The sequence below is a fragment of the Lonchura striata genome, chromosome 17, assembly GCF_046129695.1.
Source record: "Lonchura striata isolate bLonStr1 chromosome 17, bLonStr1.mat, whole genome shotgun sequence".
NCBI lineage: Eukaryota > Metazoa > Chordata > Aves > Passeriformes > Estrildidae > Lonchura > Lonchura striata.
Genome location: NC_134619.1, coordinates 13560257 through 13577625, shown reverse-complemented (window position 1 = coordinate 13577625; position 17369 = coordinate 13560257). Strand labels below are relative to the sequence as shown.

Here is a 17369-nt window from a genome sequence, read left to right as displayed (position 1 = left end):
GGCGATCCTCCAGAAAGGATTCGGAACTGGAGGCACCGGATCTTCCACCCCTGCCATGGGCAGGGACACCTTCCACTGTCCAAGGCTGCTCCAAGCCCTGTCCAACAGTGCCTTGGACACTTCCAGCCACAGCTCCTCTGAGCACCCTGTGCCAGGACTTCAGCATCCTCACAGCGAAGAATTTCTTCTCAATATTCCATCTAAACCTGACCTTCGGCAGTGGGAAGCTGTTATGTGTAATAAATATAATTCGCACCATTCCTCGTATGAAATATGTAATATTGGATATTTGTTAAATCATGCCCGTTGTATTAGCTCCCCCCCGCCCCCCCTTTGCAGGCCAGACTGGGTGTATATTGGAAACTGATTTACCAGTAAAAGGATGTGGCTCGGCCAGGAGATGGGCCATGTCTGGGCTCCAGGTGTTGATCATCACTATCATCAGTGCTGATCGTCCAAGATGGATATCATGGAAATCCTCAGACAGATTCATGTGAATGCAGCCTTCCCGTAAACTCTCATCAAGAATTCAACTACTCTGGACATTGAATTATTTCTCCTCATCACCAAAAAAAAGAAAACCTATAGACTCTGAATAGAAGAAAAGACTAACTGCTCAAATCTTGGCCTCAGGTGGAATTTTCCCTATAAAAACCGCCTGTGCCAGGATGGAAGTGTGTGGGCATAGGGGAAAACCTCTGCTGAGGCTGACTCCTTGTTGCACATCCAGGGTCGATCCCGGGCTCGGCTCTGTCCTTTCCGTGTGGCTGACTAAATAGAATTTGACCGCAAATAAAATGATTTTTATTTTTAATCTGGCTGAATAAATTCTCATTTATAACAGAAGCCATTGTCCCTTGTCCTGTCACTCCCCTTATTCAAAATCCCTCTCCAGCTCCCTCGAAGCCCCTTCCGGCACTCAGAAGGCGCTCTGAGTTTTCCCTGGAGCTTTCTCTTCCCCGGATGAACACCTCCAGCCCTCCCAGGCTGGCTCCAGAGGATATGGAATTCTACTCGTCGCCGTGAATTTCACGGCCTCTCATTGTCCCTCACGGTCCCTGCCGGTCACTCCCTGTGGCCCGCGCCGAGCATGCGCAATGCATGGCGCAGGGCACGGTGGGAGTTGTAGTCCTTGCGCAGCAGCCGGGGGACTCGGCGCCTGCGCACATCGCGCCCGACTTTGCTAAGTCGCTGCCGGAGGCCGGGCGGGCCGCGCTGCCATCTTGGACCTGAGGGACGGGGGAGCCGCGGCCGGTGAGCGGAGCGGGGCCGGGAGGTGGAGGCACGGGGGTAGCGCTGGTGACGGGACGCGGCGGGGAGACACGGGGGACGCGGGGACACCGCGGTCGGGCCCGGATCCGGAGGGGCCGCTCGGCCCGGGAGGGGCTCGCTGAGGGCGGACCCGCCGCTCTGTGCCCGGGCCCCGCGGGGCAGCGCCCGGCGCGGGGCGGCGCAGCGCCCTGCCGGGACCCCCGCGCTGTCTGCCCCACCGCCCGGCCGCGGCTGCCGGGGGCACCTGCCCGCACCCCGGTGCCTCCAGTTCCGAATCCTTTCCGGAGGCTCGCTCCGTTCAGGGCTGTGCTTTCCGCAGCTCTTCCAGCACAGCCTCCTTCCCCGGTGTGCGTCCCCCCTGTCGCGGGGCTTCTTCCAGGTGTCCGGGCGTTCCGTGTCTTTATCTCGGCCGGGTAAGCCGGACATTGGAGGAATGTGTCCTGGCGATAAAGCGTGACTACAGCCAGAGGTTTATCCCGAACTGTGTTCCCTCTTGTAAACACGGCAGAATGGCAACGTTAGTGCCACCGCTCTATTTTGGAAACGCGGACAAGTTCTGGCTGTTAACTCTTCCGCTGCCACGCCGGTTATCTTTGACCTTGTGTGCCAATGCTGTCGAGATAAAAGCAGACAAAGGTGTTCGAGGATGGATTTCTCTAATTTGCTCTAATATTAGAGAATTCAGCTTGTTTTAATTGCTATAATTTGTGATGTTAAATTGTCAGAAGACCTTCTGATCTGTGTGTGATGCAGAGAAAGGGGCAGGTGTAGCTTTTGGGATACCTGTGTTGTGGCAGCCTTATCCCTTGATGCTTCAGGAAATATCCCTGGCAAAACTTACCTTTATAGCCTAGTTAGAATTGAAGAAGTCAGAAACCGGGATATTTTAGACTGTCTTTTCCCAATATATGGCTGCTTATTGCCATGAGTTTCTCAATGTTTTGTTTAGTCTCTGTTACCCTGCCTGTCAACCTTTCCAAAGAGAAGTGGAGAGACATTTGGACTGGTATTTGAAAGAAGGCATTCTCTGCTGAGGGAGTGACAGTAGATTCAGCAATTGCTTGTATTTACCTGAGAAAAGGCACAGGTGTTTAAGAATGAAACATGAATCACAGGCCATCTAAGGTTCATCTTTTAATGCTTAAAAATGTATTGTTGGAAAAAACAGTAAATTCTTTCCTGTTTTCTTGAAGTGAAAGTCCAAAGCAGTTGTAATTTAATTACAATTACCTTGCTATTCACTACAGCTGTTTAAGTCTGGACTGTGACTAGTGTGCATTCTTAGTTGTGATTTAGGTGGCATTTAATCACTATACTGAATCCATTCACCTCCAAATGATCTTTGGAATAATATGTAGCATTCAGACCCAAAGTGAGTTTTCTTGTCTTTGAAACAACAACAGTAGATGTGAAAGATAATTTTGGAATGGAAAATAACTGAGACTTCTGAGTGCTAACTTTAAAAGCTTCTTACAGATTAAAGTTATTTTGGGGCTTAAGAGAAATTGAGAGGAGATTATTTATATTAATTTATTAATTAAGCAGCATCACCTCTTTTTCTTCCATCAGTTTTCTCTCCCTTCTTAAAGTTATATTTCTTGTGTTGTGACACAGACCTGAAACATGAATTACCTTATTTCTTTGTTTTAAAGTTTCAAAATGGTTTGGGGAAAACTACAGCATAAGGTAATAGGAAGAAAGGCAGTAAAGTAGCATAGTGTTTGTCTTGAGGAGATTAAATTTATAATTTTTTTTTAAGAGAGCTTGTCATAGACTGCTTGAAAAATGTTTCATGAGAGATTTACAAAGTAATTTCCTTCTATTTTACAACATGTGAAAGAGATGCTTGGCAGCAGCATTATCAGTATCAGTCAATTATAGTGTCTAAATAAACATATTTTGTGAGTTTAAGCTGTTTAAACAAAGTGATAAATATATTCAGCCATAGTGAAGTACTTTTCAAGCAGTAAAACCAATTTGATTTCTTCTTAAAAGCAAGGAAAAGAGTCTGCAGGGTGAGAGTAACAGAAAAAGCCCTTGCACATGGAAACAATTAAGCTTCTGGGAGTTTATTTTTAAGCTTTTCTCTTTGGGTGTCCGCTTATGTTTGTGTAATGTTCTAGTTTTTATCATTCTACTGTACTTACATGTAATTGCAGGAACTTCTTTGTGCCCTCACAGCTGAGGAAAGTGAAGGTGTGTGCATAACCCAGAGGAGTGTTGGCCACAGCTCCTTACTGTAACTGTACTTTGCCCAGCTGCAGAAGCATTTTGAAGTGAGTGCTTTCCTCAGAAGAGGACGTAGACAAGTCATGATTATAGTCTAGCTTGGGAGTATTCTGGAAATTTAGTTTTACTGTCTCATAACTTGAGTATTTTTAAAGACTGTAGGCAGTCCTTCTTTGGCTTGGTTGTACTGTTAGCTGAGCTAAATCTGTGTGCACATTTTGGTGAGAGTCTTCTCTCTGAAGACTAAAGCAACAGAGACTTGGTCAATTAGAGTCTCTAAGTTGATGACATTTAGGTTACACTGTAGTGCAGAGTTGCTGGAGCTGAAGGATTGATAATTTTTCTTCATGAGAATTGCAAATTACACATAATAGAAATGAAAGTATTGCAGCAAACTGGAAAAGAGTGTTTTGAAGAAGCCAAGGCCCTGTTTCAAAAGACCAGCTCTCAAGTTATGCCTGGAATTTCTGCTTTTACTATACCAAAGCACAGCAGGGTTTTTTTCTCCCCTCTGAGGAAACATGATACCACATCTTGTTGTGCTGGTTATTCAAATAGTTTTTCAAACTTGGCAGCACGTTGCTGTTATTAAAAAAAAGTTTTATTTTACTCCTCCTGTTTAGGAACGGATAGTTTCTGCCTTCCACCCACCCGCCTGAGCTATTCTCAACTCTGCTGCTGGGAGAGGCCTATTGTTTCAGTCAGGCACAGAACTCCTGTCATGTTTGTATTTACATCATTGGTTCTGAAGCTGGAGCTCAGACTCAAATGGTGTTGTTGCTCAGCAAGAAAAGTCTCTTCAGGTGGATTGTTCCAATTTGATTGTGTGGAACTTTGTTTCTAATCAGGAAGTGGAAATTAGGTGACCTTTACCTGAAATGTGCAGGTCTCGGGTTCTAGATTTGGTAGCCCATGATACAGAAGCTGGAGCTTTCAAGAGGAGTGTGTTGCTATCAGCCAGTATAAAATTTTCATGTTCTCAGTTTTCCATTTTTTTATAGGTCAATTTTTCTTTCAGTGGTAGCCTTTACTCATATTTTTCCTTCTAAGTATTAGCTGGGTACCTAGTAATCTTTTTGAAGTTTATTACTAAGGAAAAGAAAGATCAGGTAAAAGATTAAAGTGATATTGAAACAGAAAAAGACAGGTCTGCAATCTGCTTCTGATTTATTAAGTAATTAATCAAATAGCCATTTGCAGCAAAATATCCATCATGAATATAAAACTTGTGACTGGAAGCATGTTAATTTTTAGAAAAATAAAATAGGCTCTTTGATACCTTCAGTTTCATGTGATTAGTATGGAACTTTTGCCTGAGCAAGTCATTCATAACTTACTACCCTTTTTAGCTTTGCCTCATTCAATGGAAAAAGTGAAGGAAGGCTCAATGTTGGGCAAGCTGAAGAGATGGACTGAGACACAGAAGAGTGGGTTGTGTTTATTTTTAACATGCTTTTGGTCAGTATCCATGCTTAGTGCCTCCCCAGTCACCAGTGCTAGCTAATGTTTAATTATGTATTAATAATCACTAGTCTTGCTTAACAGTTAGAATGCTCAACTATCCAGATTTTTATTTTATTCACTGCTGTCTTCATAAACATTTGAATGTATTAAGACTTGTTGTTCTGAACACTCCTCTTCTACTTTTCTGATACCCTGAGGTTTTTGCTCTGTCAGTGCTGCTCTTTTCATTTATTTGCAGAACAGATAGATGGAGCAAGTTTGTTCTGTATAAGGATTCCTCATCTTTAAAGTTGTTTTTTTTTTTAATTTGGCTTGTCAGAGCCTGAATTAAGTGATCTGTGGATCACTCTAATTTCTCTTAATAAGGCTTGTGTCTACAAGTGTATGTGCCTTCTATATGTACATGTGTATTTCCTACTGCTGTAAGTATATAATTTCAGAGACTACATAAGAAATGTGTTGATCAATATACAAAAATGTTCGTAAAATGGTAATGTATTTGGTCTAATCTTTAACCAGGCTTCCTAACTTCTGTGAAAGAGGTGAGCTGCATATTTTCACCAGATTTTACCTCAACACCCTTTCCTGTCTATTCAGATTAAAACTTCCTAGGTGATCCTGCATGTGAACGGCACTTTATAAAGAAATGAGAGAAAAGAGAATTTGTGAGCTTAGAAGATAAAAAGTGAGACTTATGACACTGACTTGCTTTTTGTATCAGGATCACAGCATGGTTTGGGTTGGAAGGAACATTAAAGACACCAGTTCAAAGATCACAAAGCTGCTTTGGTTCTTAAATATCTGTGATGAACCCAATGCATGTGATGTCTTCAGTGATGAAGCCTTCAGAGCAGTCTCTTATTCCAGCTGTTTGAAGGGGAATAATGTGTATAATGGTAATGGGAAAGAGGAGGGAAATGCTGAAGGAATACACTTTGATAACGTCACTCTACATGAAAGAAATTTCCATAGCTAGCCAAACTAAACAGCTCTCACCGGTGTTTTCAGGTGGCTGCTCACCACGTGTAACATTTCTAATTCCATTTGAGTGCTCATCACCTTAAGATACAGAGGAAAACTTAGGCTCCACAGGCAGTAATCCTGCATAAATTGGCACATTCCACTTTGTGCGTGTTAAATGGAGTTTACCAGTAAGATTTTAGAATATATTTTTTTTGCTTTATACCAATAAGGCATTTTGTGAATATTAAAAAGACCAATTTCCAGAGCAACTGTGCATTTTTTAAACATTTGCCTGAACCAAATTGAGTTCAGGTCAATGAAAAAGCTATTGTGAGACAGCGGTGTTCTCATTGTTCATCGGTGCACCCATTGAATCAGGGTGTTTAACTCCTGTTCTGAAATCTGGTTTGGGCAGGTGGATTTGCTCTGTGTGGAGACCTGTTGACATTACTGGTGGTTTATTTGATGTTCTCCACAGTTTAAAGGTTTTAAACGTAGCCCTGTGAGGTATGGTGTGGCATATTGTGACTTTTTTTCTGCTTTCCCTTCTTTTCCACTCATCATGAGGCTCTCTGAACTACAAGATTTAAGGCACTAGTGAGAGTTTGAGTTATTAAAGAAAAAAATAACATTTAAGCAACGTCCTGCTTTCACATCTGTGATGTGAACAAAATAATACTGTCCTGAGGGAGATATTAGAGGTGAAAATATTTTCAGACTCATGCCTGTTCATTTCGAGGCTAGAGGCTGCCCAGTGCACTGTGTTTGAGTGGAGAAGATGCCAACAAAGTGAAATTCATAGTTACGGGTGGCTGATGTGGGAGGTGAGAGAGGAGGAGACTTATAGACATTAATAATAGGGATTCGATTTTTTCTGAGAGAGTCTGTGTCACAGCTGGGATTTATTTGCTTTTTGGAATTTCACTTCCTGTTTTAAAAAGAGTAAACTCTATACTTCATATTCTGTATTTCTGCCTTCATGACTTCTAATCTCACACACAGTAATGCAAACTAGATAAAGTGTCTGAACAGAATTTAGAAGAAAATTGTCAGAACTCCTCACATGGTTCAGATTCAAGGTTTGTATCTGTAAGAATGTTTTGCTGATTAAGGTGGTCATTGCACAGTGTTATAACCCTATGGGGCCTGTTCTTTTGCTGCGGTATGTGGGTTCCATTTTGATGTTCCACATGATGTATGGCCAGGGAAGCCATGAAGGGATGCATATATGATATAGTGTGTTCACAATAAATTATTCTCCTTGTATAGAATATTTTGCCAGGGCTTGCGAAGTCTGCCTATTATGTTTTTTAAAAATACACTGCTACACAGTTATCAGGCACCCTAGGCTTTTTTTTCCTAGATTAAACAGAGCAGTGAATGTCAGTTTATGACTAGAATTGACACAAAGATAGGGAAGGACTGTGAAACAGGGGAATGTCAAGGGGAAGGGGGGCCCACTCCTTGGGCAGTATCCAGCTGCAGGAGGATAATTCCCCATCTGCACTGCCCGATAGCTGCAGCAGCTCCACTGCTGAGGCGTATGGGTGTGCAGTTACCTCTGGTTCACTTGCAGGTTTTGGTTTAGGAGCCAGTCCTGCGCTTCTTCACCAACCTGTGGGCTTCCAGTTGTATCCCAGCAGTAAGGGAAGTCCCTTGAAATTGAGGGATACTGTTGCAGTGTGATTTCAGGGTTTACCCCCTAACCCCTGGTTTCTCCTCTGAAAATTTCCTCCCAGGTGTGCCAGTCACTCCTCCTGCCCCCACCCAGACCTCTGCCAGCACTGTCTGTCACTCCTGACATTCCAGAAGTGCATCGAGGTCGAGTGATTGGGAAGATTCAAGAGATGCCCTCCACCCCCGGGGGTGGGTGGGCATTGGGCCATACATGTGTCCTTTATCCCTAGAGACCTCCTCTCCCGTGCCTGGTTGGTGGGCTCTCTATCCTTTCCCCCCTCCCCTCCTCCAGGTAAAATAGAGAAGAACCACACGGGCCAGGAGTTCTGATGGAACAGTGACAGGATTCAGAGTTCTGCTTGAAGCTGTGACTGAATTCAGAGGCCTTCGGGCCAGAAAAAAAAGCTCTGGATTAAAACCCTCCATCAGCACTGACTCCTTTCCTTCACTATCGCCTTAAAAGCTTCTCCTGCAGAGGGAAACCTGAGGAGCAGACCCTCTGCGAGAGGAAGCTCCATCCCACCACCACCTGAGCTCCGGCATTTCTGGACTTGCCCCCATGCACTCGGCTGCAACATCCAGCTGGCCAAAGGTGTCTCTGGGGTGAAACTCCACAGTTGCCGCTATTTGCTTCAGCCGCGGGGGCCAGACAAGCCAAGGCACGTCCCGTTCTCAGTATTGGTAATACTTATAGGATACAGTCAGTGTTTGTTGTTAGAAGATGACCTTGTTCTTTTGTGTTTATTTAGTGTGTAATTGTCAGGTTTTCACACAGAATATCTAGGATGTAAAGATTGAAACTTTTGTTTAAGGAATTTGCTTATTACTTTAGTTGGAAGAATTAAGATTTCTGACATCTGCTTTATATTTTTATAAAGGTCAAAGGAGTCTTAAGGCAGCCTCAGAAAACCCAAGTTTAATGGAAGAGTTGAGAATAGTGGAATAGCGGTGCAGTTCTAGGCCACCTTTCTCCTATAGTTTCTGTTTTACTTTACAGAGAGGCATGAGCTGGACTGTGTAGCAAGCAGACAGATTTTGCAGGGTTGAGATGGCTTTGTTGTCCACCCATGGCTGTTTGATGTTGCCATCTGGTCACTTTTAAAAAATTCCTAGGAAGCAGGTAATGGACTTCTGTTGAGATTAGAGAGCATGAAGATGACTCCTCTGGAACTAAAGGTTTTGCTTGCGGCAGCTTGCAGTTTTGGAAAAGACAATGACCCATAGCAGGCTTTCAGATACTTCAGGGTTGACTTAAATAATCTCAATACTTTCTCCCCTCCCTGAAATTGTAATTTCCATTGCATCTTTTGGGTTTACTTTAGTAATAAATAATTTAGCTTGGAAAAATGAAATGTTTCTTTTTAACTGACACTGAATTTTGCACACAGCAATATTGCTTCATTTTGTTCCAAGTATTGGCTTTCCACTTCTAGTTTCTTTGATTCTACTGTTTAAGAATACTCAGAGAAGCAGTTTATTTTTCTTAGGGGGCAGTGCATGTGTAGTCATACCTTACCTGTCAGAATTTCAGTGCATTGTCTACAGCAGTTCTTGTTCCCACAGCTGAGTCAGTCAACAGGAACTGTCTTACACCATCTACTTTGCTGAAGCAGGAACAAGCAGCAAGCAACAAAGAGCTTTCTTTTTCAAGAGATTTCATGTCATCAGCACATTTCAGATATGTGGTTGTTGCTAGTAGTAAGGAGTGATTCATCATTTCTTTGATGAGCTTTGCCAGGCTGAATTGCAGAGCTGTGCAGTCTGTTTCGATTTTGTTTATTGCTTAGGTACCTACAGTGATGATCTGTTTAGCAAGTTTTTATAGGCAGTATCTGCCGAAAGCTCCACTGGTCTATTTATTTGTGTTCTTGGGAGCAAAGGAGTGGAGGTGTGTCTGGGTCTCTCTTCATTGCTATACCCACAGAGGGAGGCAATTTTGTGTCCATTAAACCTTCACTGCTGCAGTTGGACACTTAAAACAAGGTGCATTGTGTACTGGACAGTCCTGCACAGAACATCCTGAAAAATCATGTTAAAGTTCATGTAGACACCAGCATTGCACTTTTGAAAATTGTATCTGCTTCATTTGAGGCTTCCAGGTGAGATGATCAGGGTTGACATTTTGCTGGTAGACAACACTTTTTCCAGAAGCTTCTTTTAAAAACATTACAGCTGTACAATTTACAGCCATATAAACATGTAAAAGAACTGTAATGGCTGCTGAAGTTGTCATTCTTACTTATGACTACAGGTAATTGGGTAATTGAATGGTCAAGCTTTCTGGTTTTTTTTAATTCCATTAAAAGCTTTTTGTAGGTTTGTTTAGGTGTGTGTACGAACCATTGATAATGAAATGTAGCTCTGAGAAAGGAATGGGGAAATAATGTGAAGCAAGCACTGAGCTGTAAATAAGAAGTAAAACTAATGGCCGGAGATTATGGAGTCCTCTGTAAGCGCTGCCCTCTGTTAATAACTGAATGTGTAACTGCTTCTGAGGGACTTGTTCCAGAGCTGCAAGTGGGTGGTGAAACAGAAGGTTTTGTTTTACTGTGCTATTTTACAGCAGAGAAAAAGTTTCTTGTTGACACTTTGATGTGCTTAGACCTGAGCAGCAGGCCTCAGCTAGAGTTGACTTAAAAGATGAACCCTGGGCATTATGTGACTAACACTGTAAGTATTACTTAGCTAAAAATAAATGACACAGATGCTTATGCTAGTTCTCTATAACCTTGTGTAGTGATCTGCAAGAAATGTATAATTTTAAGAAACTTTCCCAACTGACATGAATAGAAGTTTGTTTGTAGGGTATTTTAAGGAAGACCCTTCCAGACAAGGCCTGGGCTCTGGCCCCTGCTGTTGGGAAGTGTGCCATCAGATCCTGGTAAAAAATATCATCAGGTCACTTTGGCTTGCTGATTTGGGCCTGTAAAAGCTGGACCCATTTGCAGGGAGTTGGAGACCTCACTTGTGGGTGAATGCACCACGTGGGATTTTCCCAATTGCCGGGAAGGGTTCTCCAGGTCATCACTGCAAAATGGGGCTCCCCAGTGACCGTGGGCTCTGGATGGTGGTGGGGTACTTAGGCAGTTGATGATGTATCTTTCTCAGTCACTACCCTTTCTCTCATATAGCAATTATTAAGTGCATTACCTTACTTTTTGCTTGTTGCTAAAGCCAAGCATGTAGTTTTATTGAATGTATTTTACTTGTTTGTTGCCTTAATATTCATAGTCAAATAAGGCGGTTCTTTCCATTGGTGTCCTTTAAATCACCCCTGTCAATTGGCAGAACACACTTTGAAAGCAATGCCTTTGAAGTACTTTTAAAAGTAGCTGTAATACCAACACTCTGGATTTTTGTCTGATCACAAGTCACAAAATAATGTGTCAAATTAGTTGGAGTTCAGGTGGTTCACTTTAACATATCCAGTGATACCAGTCTTTTATCTCTTCCAATAAGCATCAAATTAAGTTCTGCAGTTTCTGAAATTTGCTCAAGAAGGTTGGCTATTTCCACCTTTTTAACTGGAAAATAACTTAAAGCAGTACTGTGAGCTGTGATACTGTGTGGGTATGTCTGTACTAGGGAAGGTAAATGGGAAATGAGGAAAAGTCAGTGGATATGTGAAAATCATCAGGCTAAAGTGGTAGAAGAGTACATTGATGGGAAAGGCAGCTATGTTATGCTGTGCAGCTATATTATACCTCCAAAATCAAATTACCTTTGTAGACATTGTGGAGATTTTTGACAGCATAATTTTTTTCTTAGTTTTAGAATCAAAAGTGAAACTTCAGTGCCAATCTTTCCCACTGAGGTTTGGACTAATTTATGTAGACACTTAGGAGAAGTTTTTAGAAACTGTTTGAAGATCCTTTAAGTGACTCTCCAGACTAATTTTGTCCCAGATGGGATTTTTTTTTAGGTAAAAGAGAGTAATTAGTTTGATTGAAAGTACAAGGACATTGTCTTTAAAGAAGCATGGAAGAGATATGGAGCAACATACAGGTAACTGTCCAGATTTGCTTGAGTAAATAATAGCCATATAAGTTAATATGAAGGAACTACATGAAAGCATCAACAAATCATGGTATCTTTTTGAATAAACAGAGTATCACCCATGATATTTAATGACTTTCTCATCTCTGATGTTGTTTTTGTAACGACGGGATACCACAGGTACCAAGGCAGTGATACATTAATTTTTTATGAGATTTCTTGTTAGGACAAAAGAAAATGAAAATAAACCAGGGAGCTAGTGTGCATATGAAGTGTCCAATAACAGCTTTATTTTGGGACAGTTGAACCAGTTGACTTTTGCATGCTTTTCAGTTTCATGTAACCTGACTGTCATTAATTGGAGCTGGCTAACACTTGGGTCTATGTAGTGCTGGATATGTAGGAAATTTACTCAAGCTGTATTGCTGTGTTCATTATAATACAGCAGCAATAAGGGAAATGGAAGTAGTTTTTAAAAGTGAGAATACCTGGTGCAGACTTGTGCATTGAATTTTAGTGTAGGATGTAGGAAAAGCTGTAGAAATTAAAATCTTGATGAACATTACTGAACCTGAAGAAGGTGCAGTGCTGATTTGTGCAATCTGTTAATTAATACCTTCCTATTCAAACTAGTAGAACTTAAGCTATATTAATAACTGAGCACTGAAAGGAATCCCCAGTTTGGAAAAAAAATAGCCTATATGATCAGATTGATAGATGTCTATTTAGAGAAGGAATCTGCTACAGGACAGAGACTCAGAAAGAACAAGAACAGGACAGGTACAACAGGAATTACTGAGGTTGTTTTAGGGAACTCAGAGAATCACAGAATACCTGAAATTGAAGGAGACTTCTGGACATGGTCTGATCCAAATTAATCTTCTTAGAGCAAGGCTAGTTAGTGGTCAGTAATGTGTTCAGTCAGGTTTAGAATGGCTCTGAGAATGGTCATTCGACCTCTCTTGACAAGTTCTCTGTGCTTCAGCCACCACACAGGAAAATAAATAACTCCATCCCCTGTTTTTAAGTTGAATTTCCTGTATTTTAATTTGTGCCTGCTGGCTATTTTCCCATCCCTGAGTACTGCTAGGTAGACTCTGCCTTCAGCTTTTCAACCCTTCAAGTATTTATACACAAGTGTATACACACTGATAAGATCCTCCTGGTCATTCTCCTTTCCAGATTTAACAGTCTCAGCTTTCTCAGCCTCTTCCTGGTCACTTTTTTGTCTCTATGGCCCTTTCCTGGTGCAACATCAGTCCATCTGTGTTACTCTTGATTTGGGGAGCCTAAAGAGTGGTGAGCCTAATTCTAGAATTAGAATGAAAGAGAAGGATCACCTTTCTTGTGCTGTTAGTGTTGCTTTTTCCTAATCCAGGATGCTGGCAACTCTTTTACTTGTTGTTATTATGAGGAAGCATTGCTCATTCATGTACAACAGCACCAGTATCTTCTGCAGGGTTGTTTTCTGTCCAGCTGCCCCCTAGCCTTTACTGGTGCATGGGTTTATTCCTCCCCACGTACAGAACTTTGCACTTCCCCTTGTGGAATTTTTGTTCCATCAGCATATTTTCTGAGGGTGCTCTGGGTCCAGGTCGTAAATGGGGAACTTAAACAGTGCTGGTTAAGTCTGTACCCCTAGGCTACAGCACTAATGCCTGGGTTCTAACTGGGCAGAGCACTTCTGATCCCAGCCCTGGGAGCCTTGCCCTTCATCCAGGCTTGCGGTCTACCCCCTAGCCCTGCCTGGCCCCTGCTTCATCCCCTTGTGTGAGGATGTTGTAGGACATGGTGTTGTCACAGCTACCAAGTCATCTCAAGGAAAGCTGTCAGTTCTTTCAGACATTATTTCCTCTTTATATAGCCATGCTGACTAATACAAATCACTTTCTTGTCCACATTATGTTTGGAAATGTCTCCTACAAGAATTTGCTCCCTGACCTCTCTGGGGTTGAGATGACACTGATCAGTCTGTAGTTTCTTGGATGAACCTTCTTGCTCTTTCAAAGAAAGGAGTGTTGTTTGTTTTTTTTCAGTACCAGAAGTGTGGATAGTCACTCACGGGAGTTGGACTTCTCACTTCAATGTAGCAGAGAGTGGGTTTCACTGATTTTCTCTAATGCATCGAACAAACAGGAAAATGTAATCTGTAATGTACATTATAAAATAATTAGTGCTAAATTAAATTAAAAACCACAGCATCTTGTGTACTAAAACCAGTGTCAGGCAACAAGCAAGCTAAGTGATAGAAATCCAAAATGCCAGGAAGACACTGTCTCCAGAAATGTATATTCCAAGGGATTTCTCATCTGACAAGACCCCAGCTGGAGACATTTTTGATAGGCATCATCAGAAGCTTATCCTGGAGATTTTCACCTGACAGGATTCCAGCAATTTTCCACCGGTTCCAGGAAAAGCACGATAATATGCTAAAGAAGACCCCCTTCCAAAGCCCGAGAGACTGCATAGAAATGGACCCCAAATAACTGAGCCTCGGAGACCCACGGGGACTTTGGTGTGATAGAGGCCGAGTCCCAGGTCTCCCCGATGCTGATCGCCTGGCTCAGAGTCAAATCGCTTGTGGCTTTCCTTTTTTCCAAATTTATATTTTGATTATTTAATAAACTTATTTAATTATTAAATTGGAGTATTCATTTATAACAAAAAGAAACTTCAGTTTTTCAGCATCTTTCTAGATGCTTAATACTTCTGGAAATTTATTCTCCTTGTGATAAAAAACCATTTGTTCTTACACAGATAGTGGTATTCAGTGACTGCTCCTCTCTCCACATGAAACAAGCAGTTCTGTGGTCTGGCTCATCACTTAGGCCTCAGGGAGACAATCTGTTACCCTGTTTGATGACACAAATATTTGTGCTTTATGGCAGACTTTTTCTTTTTACCTATAGCATTCATCATTCATATTAAATAGACATATACTCTAATTGTAATCTTAATCTATTTGGCTAAATCGATTTTTTGGCTTAGATCAGAGCACAGTAGTTAAAACTTCCTAGTAGTTTTGTAGAAGCAATTTTCTATCCTTGATTTTGCACAGAAGAAGGGGAAAAGCACAGCTGTCCCACTGATAGAGAGTAAGAAACTTTGGGATTTCCTTTTTATAATTTTATAAAGGAAAATATTCTGAAAAAGACTCTTCCCTGAAACTGTCAGAATGGAATGAAGGGTGGCAGTGTAGAAACAAAGTGGCCCTGTAAGGTCACACATGAAAATACTCTTGTCCATGTGCAGGGAATTAAAGAAGGAGAAGAGTAGTAATGCAGAAAGAGTGAACTTGAGTCAGTGAATGTAAGAGACCTGTGATGGTTTTCTTAATGTCTAGAATGCATAGCAGAAAGAACAGGAAAAGAAACAATCTTCATTAGTGGTTTAATTGTTTTAATTTGGACAAGGAGTGCACTTTGGAAATTAATCCACTGAATGTTCTCACAGACTGCACTTGATTTGACTTGTGAAATCCATTTGGATCGAGGAAGCTGAGTTGCTTTTGGATGAAACTCAACTGGAAGCTGTGGTCCTGCTCGTGTTGGACTGTGGGATCCCAGTGGAGCTGTTCCAAACTAAAAGTCCAAGAATATATCCCATGTGGGTTTCAGGTCCGCAAACCTTCCTGCTTGGTCCCATTCCTGTTGTACCACGCTGCTTGTGGGTGTGGGCACAGCAAATCCTCTTGGGGTAGTTCAGAGACCATTACTGGAAAAGGCTGTGCCATTGTGAAAGCAGCTGCAGCAAAACAGACAGGTCAACTACAGTAATCCTGAAAGATGAGGGCACTGAGTTTTTAGGAAGATTAAAGTACAGGAGGTGAAAATGGGTCTGTAAGAAAATAGGAATCTCTTTTGGCAAGTAATTCCTGCAGTGAAGCTTAGAAACCATGTGACAATGCAATTAGCTGGTATAGGCTGAAGTATTCTTAAATACAGGTTTTATTATTCTTTTAATTTTCTCTGAATATGTGCTATATGAACAAGTTTTGAAAATGAAGCAGCAGTGAAAGTCTTCAAGAAGAAACAAACAAAAAAAAAAACCCACCTAAATTGAGAATAAGTGAAGCATTTATATGGATTGTTACTAATAAAAGGTGTGGGGAAATACACATCCTAAAGTGTTAAAGGAGTATCTGAAAAACTGAGCAGTGAACCCTTCCAAAGGAATTAGCTTGGAAACTGTTCTCAGTCTTTCAATTTAAAGCCATCTGTAATTAATGTGCAAGAATTAATGTACAGTGAAAAAATTACTGCACTTCTAAGAATTAAATAATGTAACAAAATAAATCTTGTAATATACAAGGTTTGGTTTGTTTGTTTTAACTGTTAGATTTTTTTCCCGTGGTTTTAGTGAAGCTGTTTGATTTGTGGTATGAAGTTTTAACAGAAGCAAGCAATCTTGACTGCAAAAAATCTCTTACCATATTCTTGCTAATATCAAGAGGAATAAAATTTATAAGGAATGCATCTTTCTGTAATTTCATGTTTAATGTGTTTTAGTTTCCTTGGTAGGTTTCAGCAGCAGTGTGGCAGGGAGATATGAAAGGCTGGCATATTAAGGATGGACGGCATTATGCACATTTCTGCCCTAGTGAAATAGCATGTGTTTGTGTAAAGCCTCAGAGCCACTCACTTTTTGTATCTGAAAACATGAATATCTATTAAGATGCCTTTATTCTAACTTGCATTTCGCTCCTAGTTGAGTGTAGTGAACATTTCTACAGGACAATTGAACAGCTTGGGTTAACACCGATGTACTTTGTTTTGGAGGATGTTGGATAGGATGACCCCCAGAGGCCCTTTCCAGCCCAAATTATCGTTTGCTTCTATTGGGGGAAAAAAAAAAAAAGGAAGAAATTGAAAGCGATTCCTGGAAATGTGTTTTTGCTTTAAGATATCCTCATATACTCATTTAGTAACCCATTTTCATTTATGTTATTTTCAGATCATTCTTGGATTGTGTTTTGTTTAAGTGCACAACACAGGGAAGAGCAAAAATACATGGAAAGGGTCTGAGAGGTAAAGATAGAAATGTAGCTTGGCACTGTTTAGACTGTTTTCAGAAATCTCCAGGAGTTAAACCAAGCATACTTTTCTCGTCCTCAGTGTTTCACAAGATTAGGTACCCTAACTTCAAAGTCAGTGCCTAGTCGGTGTATTTTGTCTCCTTGTCCATAATTTTCTGGACGTTTCATAACAATCAAAATTTTGGATTTTTTTCTCGTGTCTTTTAATCTTTTCAAGTTTTGTTCATGTGTTGCATGTTTCATGGTTTTAATCAATGAATGCCTTTGTTTTAAATACATAAGTGTTAAGTCGTGTTTTTCCATACTACTTCTACTAACTTCTTGCATTGCAGGAAAACTGTTGAAATATCTCTGCCAGGCAGTCATCAGTTAATAGATTATAAGTAAGAAAATTGCCTAAAGGAGGGGAAATAATGTAAAATTTTGACTTAATGTTTTTCTTCTGAGTGATCACATTAAGATTATTTTTTTTCCTTAATCAAAAATTAATTTGATAACATGAATAAGTAGCTTATAGCTTGTGGATTTATGTGACTATCTCTTCTCACTACTGTGTTATGCAGCTGAAGCAGTGATAAGCAGAGGCCTCCAGATAAATTCTTTCCTTCCCCTTCCCATAGCAAAAGTCAGGAAGGGACCTTGGGTGAAGTTCTTCAGAAGATTCCTTTGCATGCTGTCATGGCAAGGTCTAAAATAACCTGTTGTGAACAGCACCATGAATATTTGCCTGAGA

The 17369-nt window shown here is 41.1% G+C and overlaps 1 protein-coding gene across 4 annotated transcripts in view; it reads left to right on the top strand.

Moving 5' to 3' along the window:
- Window positions 1–1157: 1157 nt before the first annotated feature.
- Window positions 1158–17369, top strand: part of ITCH (itchy E3 ubiquitin protein ligase) — a 58878-nt gene continuing 42666 nt past the window's right edge. For all 4 annotated transcript variants that reach the window (XR_013340902.1, XM_021546298.3, XM_021546297.3 and 1 more), the window contains exon 1: window positions 1158–1254. The gene's annotated coding sequence lies outside the window, so the exon portion shown is untranslated. The remainder of the gene's footprint in view (window positions 1255–17369) is intronic.